Source organism: Mytilus galloprovincialis, chromosome 7, assembly GCF_965363235.1.
Source record: "Mytilus galloprovincialis chromosome 7, xbMytGall1.hap1.1, whole genome shotgun sequence".
NCBI lineage: Eukaryota > Metazoa > Mollusca > Bivalvia > Mytilida > Mytilidae > Mytilus > Mytilus galloprovincialis.
The window spans coordinates 84,453,126-84,468,814 of NC_134844.1; the positions used below are offsets into that span (position 1 = coordinate 84,453,126).

The 15,689-nt window shown below is 32.8% G+C and overlaps 1 long non-coding RNA gene across 1 annotated transcript in view; it reads right to left on the bottom strand.

The window, feature by feature from the left end:
• Positions 1-1,978: 1,978 nt before the first annotated feature.
• The window catches only part of LOC143083870 (uncharacterized), a 36,969-nt gene continuing 23,258 nt past the window's right edge, over positions 1,979-15,689 (bottom strand). Inside the window, exon 5 of the long non-coding RNA XR_012980915.1 lies at positions 1,979-8,716. This is a non-coding gene — a long non-coding RNA (uncharacterized LOC143083870). The remainder of the gene's footprint in view (positions 8,717-15,689) is intronic.

Genomic DNA, 15,689 nt, shown 5'->3' on the forward strand with positions numbered 1-15,689 from the left:
GTTAGTGGGGATTACTATACGAATATGAATGCCCAACACATGGTTAAAGGAAATCAAATTAACGGCTGTCATGAATTATTTCGATTCTAATAAAATATGACAATTACGATACTTTTGTCAACCGTGAAAGCCATACGCACATGATACTGTTTACCTGTTTCGTTTTTTCCCTCGTATTCAAAAACAGAATTTTCAATTTTATTTTGTCAATATTGTTAGAGTGCGTACATTCATCTGACTTTTATTTTGTTCGATTGTCTAGTTTCATAATGTTTATCATTTGAATAGAGTATGTCAAACTTTGTTGAAAAGTTCACCAAATATGTGTTTTGCTGCAACAAAATAATTAAGATAAAAAATTAAAAATATAATACATTTATCTTTAATGATATTTGTGTAAATTGTAATACAGGAAAATAGTAAATGAATTCTCAGTTGAGTTGTTTTACATTGTCATTTCAAGTCCTTTTGTAGCTGATTATGCGGTATGGGCCTTGCTCATACCCGAAGGCCGTACAATGACCTAATGCTGATAATGTCTGTGTTATTTTGGTCTCATTGGCAATCATACAACATCTTCTATTTTCACATTAGTCCTGACCGCTTTTTTAATTTCAATGTACAAAATGAAAGAAAAAGATCTTTACTATTCTATGAATCTACTTGTTCGTCTACATGGTTTTTCTTGTAATTGGTTGCTACTCAATCTTTAACACATTACCACAATCTTTTAATGAACACAATTTGGCATGAACAACACGACAGATTTTTGGTGCACGTCTTCAAAGGTTTGTGCTAACAGCTTATCTCTAGTCTTCTGGTTAGAGTTTTGTAGACCTTTATTTGTTTATTCCTGTTTTTTGGGTCAGTAGGTGTCTTTTCTCTCCTTTGTCTAGCTGCGGCTACCCGAATCTTTAGCAATAGTTCTCGACAGACTTTTGTCCGAATCCGCTTAACAGACAGCTTTCGAACTTGCTGGAATTATTTTGATTATATTTCCTATATCATATTTCAAATGTTGATTTAAGCTTCACTAGAAAGCTATGATACATTTTTTTTCTTTTGGACCACAAAAGCTTCTTGTAAACGCAACCAATCTGAGGCAGTTTTCCAGAAAGCCTTCAGAATAAGTTGCAATCTGAAAATACAGATCTTTCATTTTGCTATGATTTTTAGATTTCGACAAAAAAGCTAGTTTTGATCGATTAGAATTTACTCAGATTGAATTGGTAGGATTATAGAGAAAAAAATCGTTACAGTGATGTATATGCGTGTATTGTGGAAGGATAGTATTATTAAGACACCCTTTGCAAACCTTTATAAGTGTTAAGCATGTTTGCTAGCATAATCAGTTAACTGCATACAACAGTATTATTTACACAGGACAGTCATCCTTATATGCGTACCTGGAAAGGTTACTTACAAGTTAAGGTAATTAAAAGTAAACATAAAACAGACGTTTTACAGTTGGGCTAATGACAGGTAAACTTTTAATTGTCTTTTTTCATCTGCTGGTCTTAATCAATATAATTTTTCTTCGCAATAACAATCATGAATAGCTATCAACCGCAAAACTAGTACTTCAAACATATTTTTGTTGTATTTTTCAGGGATTTGGTGTGTCCTAAATATTTTCTCACTGTATGGTTATATTAAATTTTTGTTCGGCATCAATATTGCCTCTGTTTCATATAACTGATTGTCAATGACAAACATGTGAGTAGTAACAATTCGTCGTACAGCACAAAACAGTCAGATAAAAGTAAATCCCTATCACATATATACCTGCTCTGTGCTCGGTAGGCCGAAATGTGAAACTTCCCAAAAAGAAACACTAACGGCCTTATTTGATCTTCTTCCAACAAATAACCTGGTTGATACTAGCTTATTACATAATCCACATGTTTATGCTAAAACTACTCCGTAACAGGGAACACTGGTATAACAATACAATATAAGAACCAAATATAAAAAATTGTCATAAGATTTATTGAAAATATCTTAAATTCGATATCTCACATTTTGAAAATTGCTGAAGTACATTAACATACATAACACAAAGATGTATTGAATGTCGATCATATATAAAAAAAAATTAGACGAACACAAAGAAGAGACATACATAACATTTAAATATCAGAAATACATATGATAATATTGGAGATATAATATGCTTTCTAATATGATGATGACACCCACAAACAGGCGCTTAACCCCCACTAAACAAGAACATAAATGCAAAACGTGTGCCTTCCGCAATAACAAATCAAAAATAGGTACTACTCTTACACATGTTACAATGAGTGCATCTGTCGCCTTTTTACTTCGAATTGGAGCATTCCATAATTACATAATGAAATCTTATAAACATATGCCTTGGAAAAAATATAACACTATTATAGAATGATATAATAATATTTCAAATATAGCAATTTAAAAAAAAAAGTCACAATATTTATTGAAAATATTTACGATCCGATATCTCACATTTTGCATATAGCTGCAGTACATGAACATGCATACCACAGTGATGCATTCAAGGTCGATCATAGTTAAACACTTTTAAAGGAAAAAACAGAAGGGTAATATATAATATTTAAGTATCAGAAATATTTAATTTCGTAGTTATAATATATATAATGAGTGACTTGTCATATTTGGTCAACCGAACAAAAATTGTATAGCTTCCCAAGTCTCCACATGAAGGGAATTTAAAGTATAATTATAACTGTGATGAAAATTAAATAATGAGTAATTCTATATAAAATACAAGAGAGCAGCCATGATATATGTAAGCTACTCTCAGTTAAATTGATTGAAAACTATTTCTGTCGTAATATTTAAATATCAACACGAGGAATAACCAATGCTAATCATTAAAAATAATGAAAACAAGAGACGACAACCTTTGTTTGGAAAAAAAATCTCAAAATATAAATAAATTCATATCTATTCGTGTGTGCCGTGTTTGTAGTAACTAAAAATAAATAAAAGGAAAATCATTTAAAAAATACCACAATTCAAAACCTTTAAAACAAATTATACAATTAAACTCAACATCCGGACAAAACATGCAAAATACAAAACGAATAAGAGCATATAAACCTTAAATGTTTACCACACAGTTGCGTTTCCTATGATTTTAAACTAGGCAAACTAGGAAACGTTATATAGGAGACGAACAGGTCAAATGTATATGCATTAACCATCAGTGAAATTAAACAGAAATAAAAGGTACATATATTTCTAATTTCATTATTTATCTCAATTTATGTCGGTATGCACTAAATAAGTTACATTTACCAATAGGATAATACTTGTTATAAATACTGTATACCTTTTATATCATATGCTTACAGCAAACAATTATGAAACACGTTTTCTAAATAGCATTACTTCTTTTTCTATCTTTTAAAGCCAGTGAATTTCTTCAAACAATCCACAGTGATGATACATACAAATGTATAGACAAATGAGAAAAAAATATATAGAATTAAAGTTAAAAGATTGTTAACGAAAAGTATAAATTTAGAAATTTAAAAATATATCATGGCGTGAGAAAGGCATTCGATAAGGAAAATAAACGGCAAATACTCTGTCGAAAGTTTGATCGCTATAATGTTGCCTCGGTAAATGGTTGATCAAGCTTCCTGTCGTCTAATATGTCAAGTTCGGTTTATTTGATTTATTTTACTACATTATTCTAAGATTACGATGTTATCTGTTTCAGTCTCTTGCTCGACTTGGTTCAGATCTTCAATGTCTACCTTAGTCAATGCAAATTGTACCTTCCGCCATTTATGTCGAATTGCCCGTTTTTTGACAGATTTCAAATCTACCTGTTTATGTTTGATATTTTCCAAAATCCACAGGACAAGTTCTTCGTGCATATGATTTTCACATGCTTTATAAAGAGCGGTTTCCACATCCAGCATGTTACTGTCTACCTTCCGGAGTATTGCTTGAACAACATCTATTTCACCATGGCGACACGCCTCAATCAGGGCGTTCCCGATATCTAATCGTGTGTGTTCGACTTTGTCTAATAGCAATATAGCTATTTCATCCCATCCTTTAACAGCAACAGAATGCATTGCTTTGTCAATAGTGGTGAGCATATGGGGGTCAACTTTATCTAACAAAAGTTGCGAGATTTCTAGTTCTCCATTGTCACAAGCTGTATTGAGTGCAAGTGATAAATCACAAAGACTTCTCAAATCATTATCTACGATGAAAGTTACTATATCTTTCCAGCCAAATAAACATGCGTTTGTCATAATAGTGGCTATATTTATGCTTTTGGGATCAATATTGTGCAATAAAAAGTTAACTACACATTCTTTATTTGCGCCGACATATGCGTTCTCCGACAGAGAAGAAAAATCAAAACCTTTTCCTCCAACATTTGATAAAACCAGCTCAGCTATTTCCAGATGACTGTTTTCTAGTGCTTGACTTGTTGCAATATGCATGTCAGATTTATCAAAATGAAAGTTTAGAAGAAGCCAGCCAAAAATGTTAACCCATCCATTCCGACCTGCCTCCTGTAACAGCATTGGAATATTGAAAAGTCGACAATGAACGTTTTGTAGGAGCCACTCAGCTATATGTAGTTGACCGTATGTACAAGCTTCAGTCATTGCTTCTTGCAATTTGTATTGGTTACAGTGTTTCAAAATTAAAACCAAACAATCAAGCCTCCCAAAGCCACATGATTCAATCAGAACATTATCAACATCTACAAGCTGTATATCAATATTTTCTAATGACCACTTTATGATTTTAAAAGCTCCAAATCGACAAGCGACATTGATAAGTTCACCAATGTTAAGACAAGCATGGTCTACTTTTTCAAGTATCAATTGGAAAATTTCTACCCAGTCATTTTTACATGTTTCTGCTAAGAGTGTGTATATATATATTATACTTGGATCGGATTGCTTTAGAATCAGCATCAAAAGCTGTTTTTTAGTTTTATTTACATGCTCTTTTTTCTGCGCAGGGTTTTCCATACCAAGTATACAGGTGACCGCCTGGTCCATGTCGACACGGTGTTTGTCAAGACTTTTAATGAAATGCTTGTGTCTGTCATTTGTTTCAAAAACAGAAATATTTTTATCACACGTTTCAATTATCCATTGTATGTAGTCAGTCCTATAGTATTTACATGCTTCTGATAATACAGCATTCATATCTAAACTTGATTTATTCGCACGTCTGTATAACAGTTTTGCATTGCGTAAACAACTGCGATCATTCCGGCACGATAGAGTTAATGCAGATTGAATATCAAGCATGTTTATACCAGATTTATTCAATAACAACTGTAATGTATATTCGTTTCCATGTTCAGAAGCACTGAGCACTGCGGCATCAATATCATATAATTCCGTGTCAACATCTGTAAGAATCCAATTTATAACTTTAGTATTGTCACATCTACTTGCATTATTTAGGGCTGCCTTCATATCGAACATACTACAGTCTATGTTTTTCCATAACCATTTACAAACATCTAATGTGTTGCACTGTGGATGTCGACAAGCCTTTATCATTGCAGTTTTATAATCGAAATCTACATCACTGTATTTTTGAAAAAGGTAATCGACAAGTTCAAGATCACCACGAAAGCAGGCATTGTTCATGACTTTTCTAATATCGAAGGAAAATGAAGATTTATTTTCAAGTAACCACTTAATTGCTGGTGAATGACCAATATGACATACATCATTCATAATACTGTTTAAATCAACGAGTTTTGTGTTATTCTTTTGTAAAAGTAACAAAAGTATCTTTCCATGACCTCTTTCAAATATTTTAAAACCATAACTAAGCTGTTGATGCCGCAATTTATCTAAGGTAATATCAAGATGATATGAAATATTGTCCACTGTTTTCAACAATAATTCTTCGACAACACTTTGACATCCAACATCAACTGCTTTCTCCATCAGAATGTTAACATCGATATAATCTACATAGTATTTCATTATAAGTTGAATAGTTTTCTCGCAATGCGCACCATTGCCCAGTTGTTGTAATGCATCTTTTATCATTTTATCTGTAAAAAATGATTTGTCGATGTCCTGTTTAAACAATAATTCTAAAACATTAAACCAACCTCTCCTAAAGGCCACACCTACAAATTTGCTCAAATTGCTATATCCTACCCCAGATGCCAGTAATAATTGTTCGACAATTTTCTCACTGTTTCTAGTAATATAACAGGTTTGCTGAGACATCAACTTATTCAATGTCGTATCAAGATGATATGAAATATTGTCCACTGTTTTCAACAATAATTCTTCTACAACACTCTGATATCCAAAATCCATTGCTTTCTCCATCAGAATATTAATATTAATATAATCTAGATAGTATTTCATTATATGTCGAATAGTTTTCTCACAATGCATACCATTGCCCAATAGTTTCAATATATGTTCCCTTACTTTATCTTTATGAAACGATTTGTCAACGTCATGTTTAAATAATAAATCTAAAACATTTAGCCATCCACTCTCAGAGGCCACACATACAAGTTGGTTTAAATCGTGATATTTTATCCCATTTGTCTGTAACAATTGTTCAACAATTTTTTCATTTTTTTCTTCTTGTTTTCCATGCATGTATATGTATCTCTTCTGTTTATTATTATCAATCAATATGTCGATTAGTTCTTCTTCATCCAATATTTTATTATCACCATCCTGCAGCACCCGTTGAACTATCTCTGTCCCCCTATTAATGCACCAGATTGTTACTGCTTTGCTGACGTCAAACAATTTTCTGTTTACCTTATTTCGGATATGCAGGATCAAGTTAAAGTATTTCTCTAAATCGACCATTTCAAAAAACTGTTTAAACATGGTATCATAATCTATTAAAGAATTATCGATATTTTCAATCATCCAATCTATTATATGATTTTCTTTATTGAAAGTATCTATGCATACGTCCAAGAGTAAATCCGTCATATCAAACTGATTATGATCAAAATTCTGTAATAGTAACGGTATAGATCCTAAATTAGTTTTAAGAATGTCTCCATATAACAAAATCTCAAATCTGAGTAAGGAATGGTCGGTATTTTTTGCCAACCAGATAATGATTCTTTCATTTTCATCCTGAAATGCCAATTGGAGAGATTCAGATGGGTCTACGATAAAGGTAATAGTTTGGCCTTCAATGACCATTGATATTAACAATTGATCTTGAGTATGATTTGCAGTCAACTTATTGTCATCAAGTTCTCCTATGTTTTGTAGTAAATATAAAGGAAAGTAATGTGGTAACATATTATCAATTGATCTAGTGAAGTGAAGTGAAGTCAGTGAAGTCTCACTTGCAGCATTAAAACAAAAAAGCAATTGGTGTATAAAGTCTATATCGTTTTTTGCAAAAGTGCTGCATTCCCTCAGTTTTAAACAATGTTCATGACACATTAATGAAATGAAGTGTATTGAAAGATCATAATAATACTTTTTTGGTATTTTTACAAATATCTCATTTTCTGGTTCAATGTAATCTTGTAGTCTAACTAAATCCATCATATGGTCGACACTCAACAATGGTATAATTGCTTTTGTGTTTATCTTGCTATAAGAAATGAGAACGGTGTCCTCCAAAACAGGGTGTTGAAAGTAGTACGTTCCATCTTTCCTAACCAGATAACAACCTGCAACTAGTTCGTCTAAAGCAGATTTTATATGAGACTCATAAACTTCCGATTTTTTGTTGCAACATTCTTTTAAAATTTTTTTACACACCTTTACATCAATATTCTTTTCCTGTAACGAACAAATAGTTTTACAATTTGACGCCAGGTTATATTCGTTAATATCATGGAATCTTCCAATTGTTAGTATACAAACCAATGCTACGTACTTAAGTCCTTTCATATAATCATGATTACCTTCCAATCTCCATTTCTCAATATCTTTAACTAAAGTATGAGACGGCCATTTAAAGATAGTGGAATCTAACGTAGTTTTGTTTCTATTCTCGGTAAAAAGCCGACAGCATTCTGGATATCCAAGAAAGGGGTCTGTTTTTATGATTTCATTTTTTATTTCTATATTGACAAATACAGAAACTTGATCAGATACTGTTTGAATAGTCTCTTTATCATCAATTCCAGCCTCATGGAACACCGACTGATTCGTTTTGTCCCCAACCCTGTCACATATTTTAATTTTGTTTATGTCGCAATAATTTGTAAGAATTTTTTCTTTTTCTACCTTAGTCAGCTTAAATTTTTCTGAATTTAGGTCAATATCAAGCAAATCATGAAATAGTCTGTGAGTTGACAATAACCTATGGCATGCATGTCTCACAGTATTTCTCATTGTGAAAATTAACTTGACCTTATTAAGTGTCATGTAAGAGTATAAGTGATCAAGAATATGTTTATCGTTAGAAAATGGTTCAAAGGTTTTATCAAAAGCATCGTCAAAAAGTACAATACTTGTCACATTATTTTTAACAATGTCAGATACATAAGTTAGTCCGATCAATTTAAAAACATCAACGTCTTTACTGTTTTCCTTGACCTGTCTCAGTATTTCTAACCCATTTCTACTTTTACCGCTACCCTCTCTGCCAGACAATATCACAACATTTCTGCTTTGTAATAACTGGATACAGTGTCTAACTGCTTCTATCTCTACGTACGTGACGTCTTTTTCGTGGGTCTCAATCTCAGCAGAAGTTTGATCTAAATCAAGAACGTCACATTTAATAAAGTATAATTTTTCATTATGTACATAAAAGTAAGCGGTGTTGTAATGCATGATATGATATCCATATTACACTGAAGAAGCATAAGACGTATAATTGGTTATTGTATAATAATTAAACACAGGATTACAACCTTATATGTTTTTAAATCATCTATTTTGAACATTGACATTAATATGTCAATAGTCTTATTTAATTACCTTAACAAGATTTGATAAAAATGATAGACTGCAGCACGTGATAATAATTATGTTTCAGGAATTTGTCTCAATCTTGATTAAATGTATAGCTTATCGGTATTTAAAAATAACCATTTCCAACAGAGAAGAAAATGGATATAAAGAAAAACACTATTTCCTATATCAACGACAGTGTTTATTCTATAGACAGAATCAACAAACCCTTCCAAAGGTAAGAAGGTTTCCACCTTAATTATTTTATCAATCAATCAAATAAATCACACTACACCCTTTTGTATTTAATTTTTGACACATGATGTCGCAGAACTACAACGAAAAGTATCTTCATAGCAAAATCTGTAATTTCAGAAAAGGCCTACGCAACCGTCAATACGCATTAGCTTACTTATATGTAGGAATTGATATATTTATCCTAATTTCGGTTCATTAAAAATTAAGCACATTGAGGTTATATCTTCCGATGTCTTACAACTGTGATGATGGGGAAACCACATTCTTATCACACAGAAGAAACTATCATTAAAAAGGAAAATCGAAAGTCATCAGACAAATAAAAACTGACTTATCTATGGCAAAGAAGAATGAAATGTTGTGGGGCACAGGATGATACTATCGCGGAAGTAGAACCTTGAACAATTGGAGGAAATATATGGACATTACATACAAACTTGATACAGCTGAGAATGTGGATTGTGATTAATCATTTTACACAACATAAGTTTCGGATACATAATGAAAAAGGTCAAATAATTTACGAAATTTAGATATGTCATTTACCTATTATAGTCCAATTTTAGAAACTAAATAATAATAGGTAGCATACCTATAATAGGACCCCAAGAATTCAATTTGTAATAAAATCTATCGAGTTGAGTTTCGGAATCTTAGAATTTTAATGCTAACCAATATGGTAGTGGTGACCAACATTCAAAATCTAAATACAAAGTTAGAATCAGGATATAACAAAACCTTCAATTTACCTCTTGTTAAAAGCAAAATAGTTTGTTGGGGACAATTTTGATCTTAACCATGGTCAATTAAAAAACGGGAATCAAAATCCAAAATATAAATCCATGGAAGGATTGAGCATATTAAGGACCTCCAAATATTCAAGACTTTCAATCAAAACACGTTGAAATTTGTCATGAAATAAGCAATTTATAGAAAGTATTGGAAAAGTACTGTTTGTTGATTCTTTTTCCAAATGAGTAAGAGTCATAACCCCAAAATTAGTTCCGACCTTCCTGTTTTGGTATGTAACATGGTGTGGTTTTATTTCAAAGCAATCGATTGACTTAGACCCACACTATTACCTAGCTAATATTTTTATATTTGCCCCTCATTAATAAACTATTCCTCCGAAAATCTCCAAAATCAATTGCATTTTTTTCTTATGAGGTATTTAACGTTGTTGGACATTTTCATAGAGATCCATATATTTATTCTCAATTATAATTGTCTGAACACCAAATGTCTTCGAACGACGACGACGTCATAGTGACTGAAAACGACATTACCAAATTTTGCGGTCGTATGAATTCGACGATAAAACCAACTCCAGTAACAAACAACAAACCAGAAAAACCGCATTTTTACCACCACACAACAAACCAGGTACTCCGGAAAGGTGAACAGTTGTTGCAGATGTCGTAACAAATAAGTACAAGCTATTAAGTTGAATCGAATAAACCGTGACGGGATTGGGGTTACGACAAATCGTATTGACTGATACATGGTCATCTGTGACACAAATATTTCTTAACTATCAATCAAATTATAGTCCAGCAAAAGTCTAATATTTTGGGACAATTGATCACTTTAGTGTAAAAGCATGAAACTTTGTACTGTGTTTGTTAAGATGCTTATAAACATTTTTGGATATGGAGCCAAATAAAAAATATCAACAATGGCCGCCAATTTCAAAATGGCCGCCAACAGTCATGAGGCATAGTCCAAAAAAATGGTATGATTGATCATTTGAATATAAAGGCACGCAACTTTACATATTGCTATTTATGATACTAATTAATCTTTTCCGAATATGGAACAATAAAAAATAATTCCATATTGGCCGACAAATTCAAAAGGGCCGCAAAAAATCCAAAGGAAGAGTCCAAAAATATGTTATAACTGATCACTTTATAAAGTCTAGCTGACAATAGTTTCATGAATTACGATTTATGCCTGAAGGCATTTATGTGTTTATTGAAAACTTAGTTGAGGGATCTGGAATAGCACAGTCTTTTATTGATGACAAAGTATGTTGGCACAAATCTTGCAACTTTAATAAAAATCAACAAGACAAAGTTGAATAGAGTTGAAAAACTAACTTCACATGAGAGAATAGATGATAAAGCAACCTCATCTAAAACGAAAGATATAGACATAGATTTTCCGTTCAGTCCACCAATAACCCGTCTGTGTGCGTCTTCTTTAATGAAAATGAGCAAGAAGCCCTTCATGAGTCCTCAACGTTTGGACAAGATACACTTGTGAAAGAATGAGCACTTAATAAAATGACACGTTGCTACTTGCAAAGTAAAGCACTGGTGATCTAATTGGACAGGAAGCAAAGTATCACTCTAAATGTTTAGTTTCCTTATATAATCGAGCATCTCGAATTGAAATTAAAAATGATATTGTCGAATCTAAGAAGGAAAGGCAAATCCATGGTATTGCATTTTCAGAACTAGTCTCTTATATAAATGAAACAAGGTCATGCGATGAGACCATAAGTGTTTACAAGTTGTCAGATCTATGTAAACTGTATATGGAAAGAATAACATGTCTAGGTGCAGATGTTTCATTTCAAGTTTATAGTTCTCGACTAAAAGACAGAATTGTATCTAATTTCCTTGCTAACAAACAAAGCCGTGAAAACATTCTTACTTTCAAAGATGACATTGGTCCTGCATTGAAGAGAATCAGTTCAATCCACCATTTTCTATATTTGAGAATGCCTGTACCAAGTCAGGAATATGACAGTTGTTGTCCATTTGTTTGATGTGTTTTATCATTTGATTTTGCCGTTTGGTTAGGCACTTTCCGTTTGAATTTTCCTCGGAGTTAAGTATTTTTGTTATTTTACTCTAAGAAGACTTTGATAATGAGTTTGTCAACATATCAAAAGCAGGTACGTTTATTCGTAAATATGTTTTCGAAATAAATTCGGAATTTAAAGGAACTTTTCCAAAGGAATGTCAGGAACCTTCTGTACCTCAGTCATTGCTTTCTTTATTCAGTATGATTCAGTTTAGACCCAACATCCAGGATCGTTCATATTCTCAGTCACATGAGAGATCATGAACCTCCAGATTGTGCTTACTAGTATTTGGGAATCATGATCCACTTTAAGACTAGAAAACGTGATTTAGTAGATACTTTCTTCAAACTTGGACTATCTGTCTCCTACGATCGAGTTTCAGAAATGTCTACTTCCATGGCCAATGAGGTATTGTTTGCCCTGTCAATCTACTACAAAATATATTTACGTCATCTGCTGAAGACATCATTGACCAAGCAGTAGCCAGCACTTCGGTGTTGACATGAGTATCAATTATCAATAAATTTCCGTAGAAATATTGATGTGCTATCCCGTTTGAAATAAGTTTTCTACAGGTACAAACAAACTTCGAAACCAAATCTAAATATCTATGGAAAACATAGTAAAGGTTTTAAGTAATTTATGGTAGTGATATCCCTGGTTTAATAATTTACCATTTATACATAGATTACGTTCGATAAGATAATAAAAAACACGTCACAACAGACACAAGCATAGCGAACGAGCTGTGAAATATAATCACCGTAAGATGGTGACAAAGGAACATCACTATCTAAAAATGGAAAAATTAACAATAGGGAACGAAAAATCGTCCCTTTTGTCGTTAATTTTAGTGCTGAGTTTCCCGTTTAAAATCGAAATATCTAAATCTAGGAAAGGACAGTTTGAAGGAGTAGGTTCGGTAAGGTCCTAAAATGGCCTCTCTTTTTAGCTAAAATTTCAAATTAGGATTTATTGTACAATATCACAATGAATCATAGCTTATACATGTATAGTGACCAGATAGGAAATAAGCCCCGTTTGTTGAAAAGTTAAGTGCTTGTGTTTACTCTTTGACGTCATAAATTTTTTATTTTGAAGAAAATGTCAATGAAAATGGGTAAATTTCCACCGATTATTCAACAGGAAACATAGAGCGCATACGTCGACAACAAAGATCTTTTAAAATAATGTTTGTAAAGACATTTCACATGTCCTAAATGTTGTTGAAATTCGGCCGATTTTGTCCAATTTTTCAAAAATCTCTTATCTAGACCTATTTTGGATGTAAAAATCAACGTTTTAGAATAAAAGTTAGACAAAAATAGTTCTATTTAAAATTCTCAAAAGTTTTAAAGTCAACTTAAAACATTTTTCATATTGTTGCAATTAACTTTATAATCGGGGCCAAATATGGGCCTTAATGAACTTACGCCTTTGATTTCTGTAAAGTAAATTCTTTGGGGTAAATATCAGCAGTATTCAGCACCTGTTGTCAGAAAAACTAAACATTCAAAGTCAATTGTTTTGGCAACACATATTACATGTATTAAAAATGTTTCTTGGCTTATAATGAATCCCACCGAAAACTTTTGGCATTTCAAAGCATGAAGCTATAAGTATGGAGTATACAACTACAGTAAGTTTTCAGGTCAAAAGAATGCATGTAAATAAATGTAAGTATAATGAAGATTCGGAAGACTGGTGGACATGTAGACAGAATAGTAGACATTAAACCGTACTGGTGAATATGCAGTCAGACTAGTGGACACATAGGCAGCTATTGAAAATGTAGACGGACTAGTGGACAAATACAAACTTATGGAAACATATCCAGAATGTTGAGAATGTAGACAGACTATTATAAACGCTTTGTGAAAAAAGACAAACTATTTGACACACATACAGAATTATGAACATGTAAAGACAAAAAATGTTTGTCAGCGTAAACATCTAATTCTAACTATGTTGGGTTTAATGTTCAGACTTGTATTAATATGTTGAAATATATACTATAAGGGGAGGGGGAAGATTGGCATAGGGGAAAAGTGACTATATGTATAATTATTGCCAATTTAAATTTCTGCGGGGGCAGAATAACAATGATCCAAAATTTCCCCGGGGGGAAAGATTGGCACATGCTTGTTCCCCCGTGGGGACTGGTATGGGGGAAGAATAGCTGTAACAGGAGACCATACGTTCCTCTATTTTAATGTATAGTTCATCGTGGGACTTTTCTATGAAATTAAAAATACGTCATATGTTTTATTTTCCCCTTGCTTCAACTATTATGTTTAGGATTATTGATATCAAATTTGCAGATATATGTTTTGTAAATGCGTGAAATCAGTTGATATGGAGGTATTGTAAGATTTAAATAATGCAAGGGCGACTATAGATACAATTGCAAGATTTACTGGTTGATTTTCAAAGACTCCGAGAGAAAACGTTACGCAACATATGTTACCGTTAAAATCGACCTAAATTAATATATAGAATGATAGAAATATATTTTCCCAGCAGTAATACAGTATTCCTATAGTTTTGTTTCGTTTTTGCATTTGTTTTGACTCGATGTTTCTACTGGAAGTATCCTTGAAATAAAATTGCCCCATGACATTTGATCCTGATTAAAAAAAATTGCACCATAATTTAGATATTTAGAATGTACACATTCTTAGCTTTCCAGTGATATATAATTCAGCCGTAGGTAGGTGCTTTAAAAATGTAAATTTGCCTCTCATTTAACTCGCCTATAGGCTAGTCAAAAGACAATTGCTGACTCTCATGCATGGCCGAGCTCGACATTAGTGGTCACGTCACACCGCAATTGGACTTTAAGTCAGTGGCGTCGAGTCCATTGGTCTGACGAGAGCTGATTTATCCTGTATCATATTGATGGGCGCATGCGCGTATGGCGTCTTCGGAATACAGTATATAGGGAACAGCACATCCTTGGAACTACATCATTTGGTGGTTGGGGTTTGATAGTTTGGGGATGCTTTTCATTTGACTGCAAAATGGACCTCTATGTTCTGGTTGGGACGTGTACAAAATATCGCGATAACATCCGGGATATCGTTGTGCCACATTTTGACAATCATAATCTAGCAACTACTCCAGTATTCATTGACGATAATGCTAGGCCACACAGAGCACGCACTGTTGCAGATTCTTTACGTCAGGTCACAAATAACACTCTTCCTTGGCCACCCATGTCACCGAATATAAATCCAATCGAACATGTCTGGGATGATATGGCACAGGCACTTGTTTCTATCCATACGAAGGTCGACTATCCATATAAATAGAAGAAGGTGGCTAACGAAATTTTGTTTAGGTCACGACAGTTTCCGCTTGGGACGCTTTTTCTACCCTTCAACTTAATGCTAAAAATCACTACTTTATATGAACCGATTCAGTGAATATTTTCCTTTAACACTAAACTAATTTCATAATCCCCACAGTGTTCCTCTTCACGGTAATCTACTCTCAATTCACTAAACCATGCCCAAAAGTTAAACTACCATCTTTTCAATGTATCTACTTCCGGTTTACATCGCAGTAAATTTATTTTGTTTTCATTGACTCAGTTTCTTTCCCCTAATTCTTATGAATCTGAATACGTTTTTTACCTCCAAAATAAAAGATCGATGAAATTCTTTAGAGTTACCATAGACATTCGGAATTCTCTAGTATTATCGAAT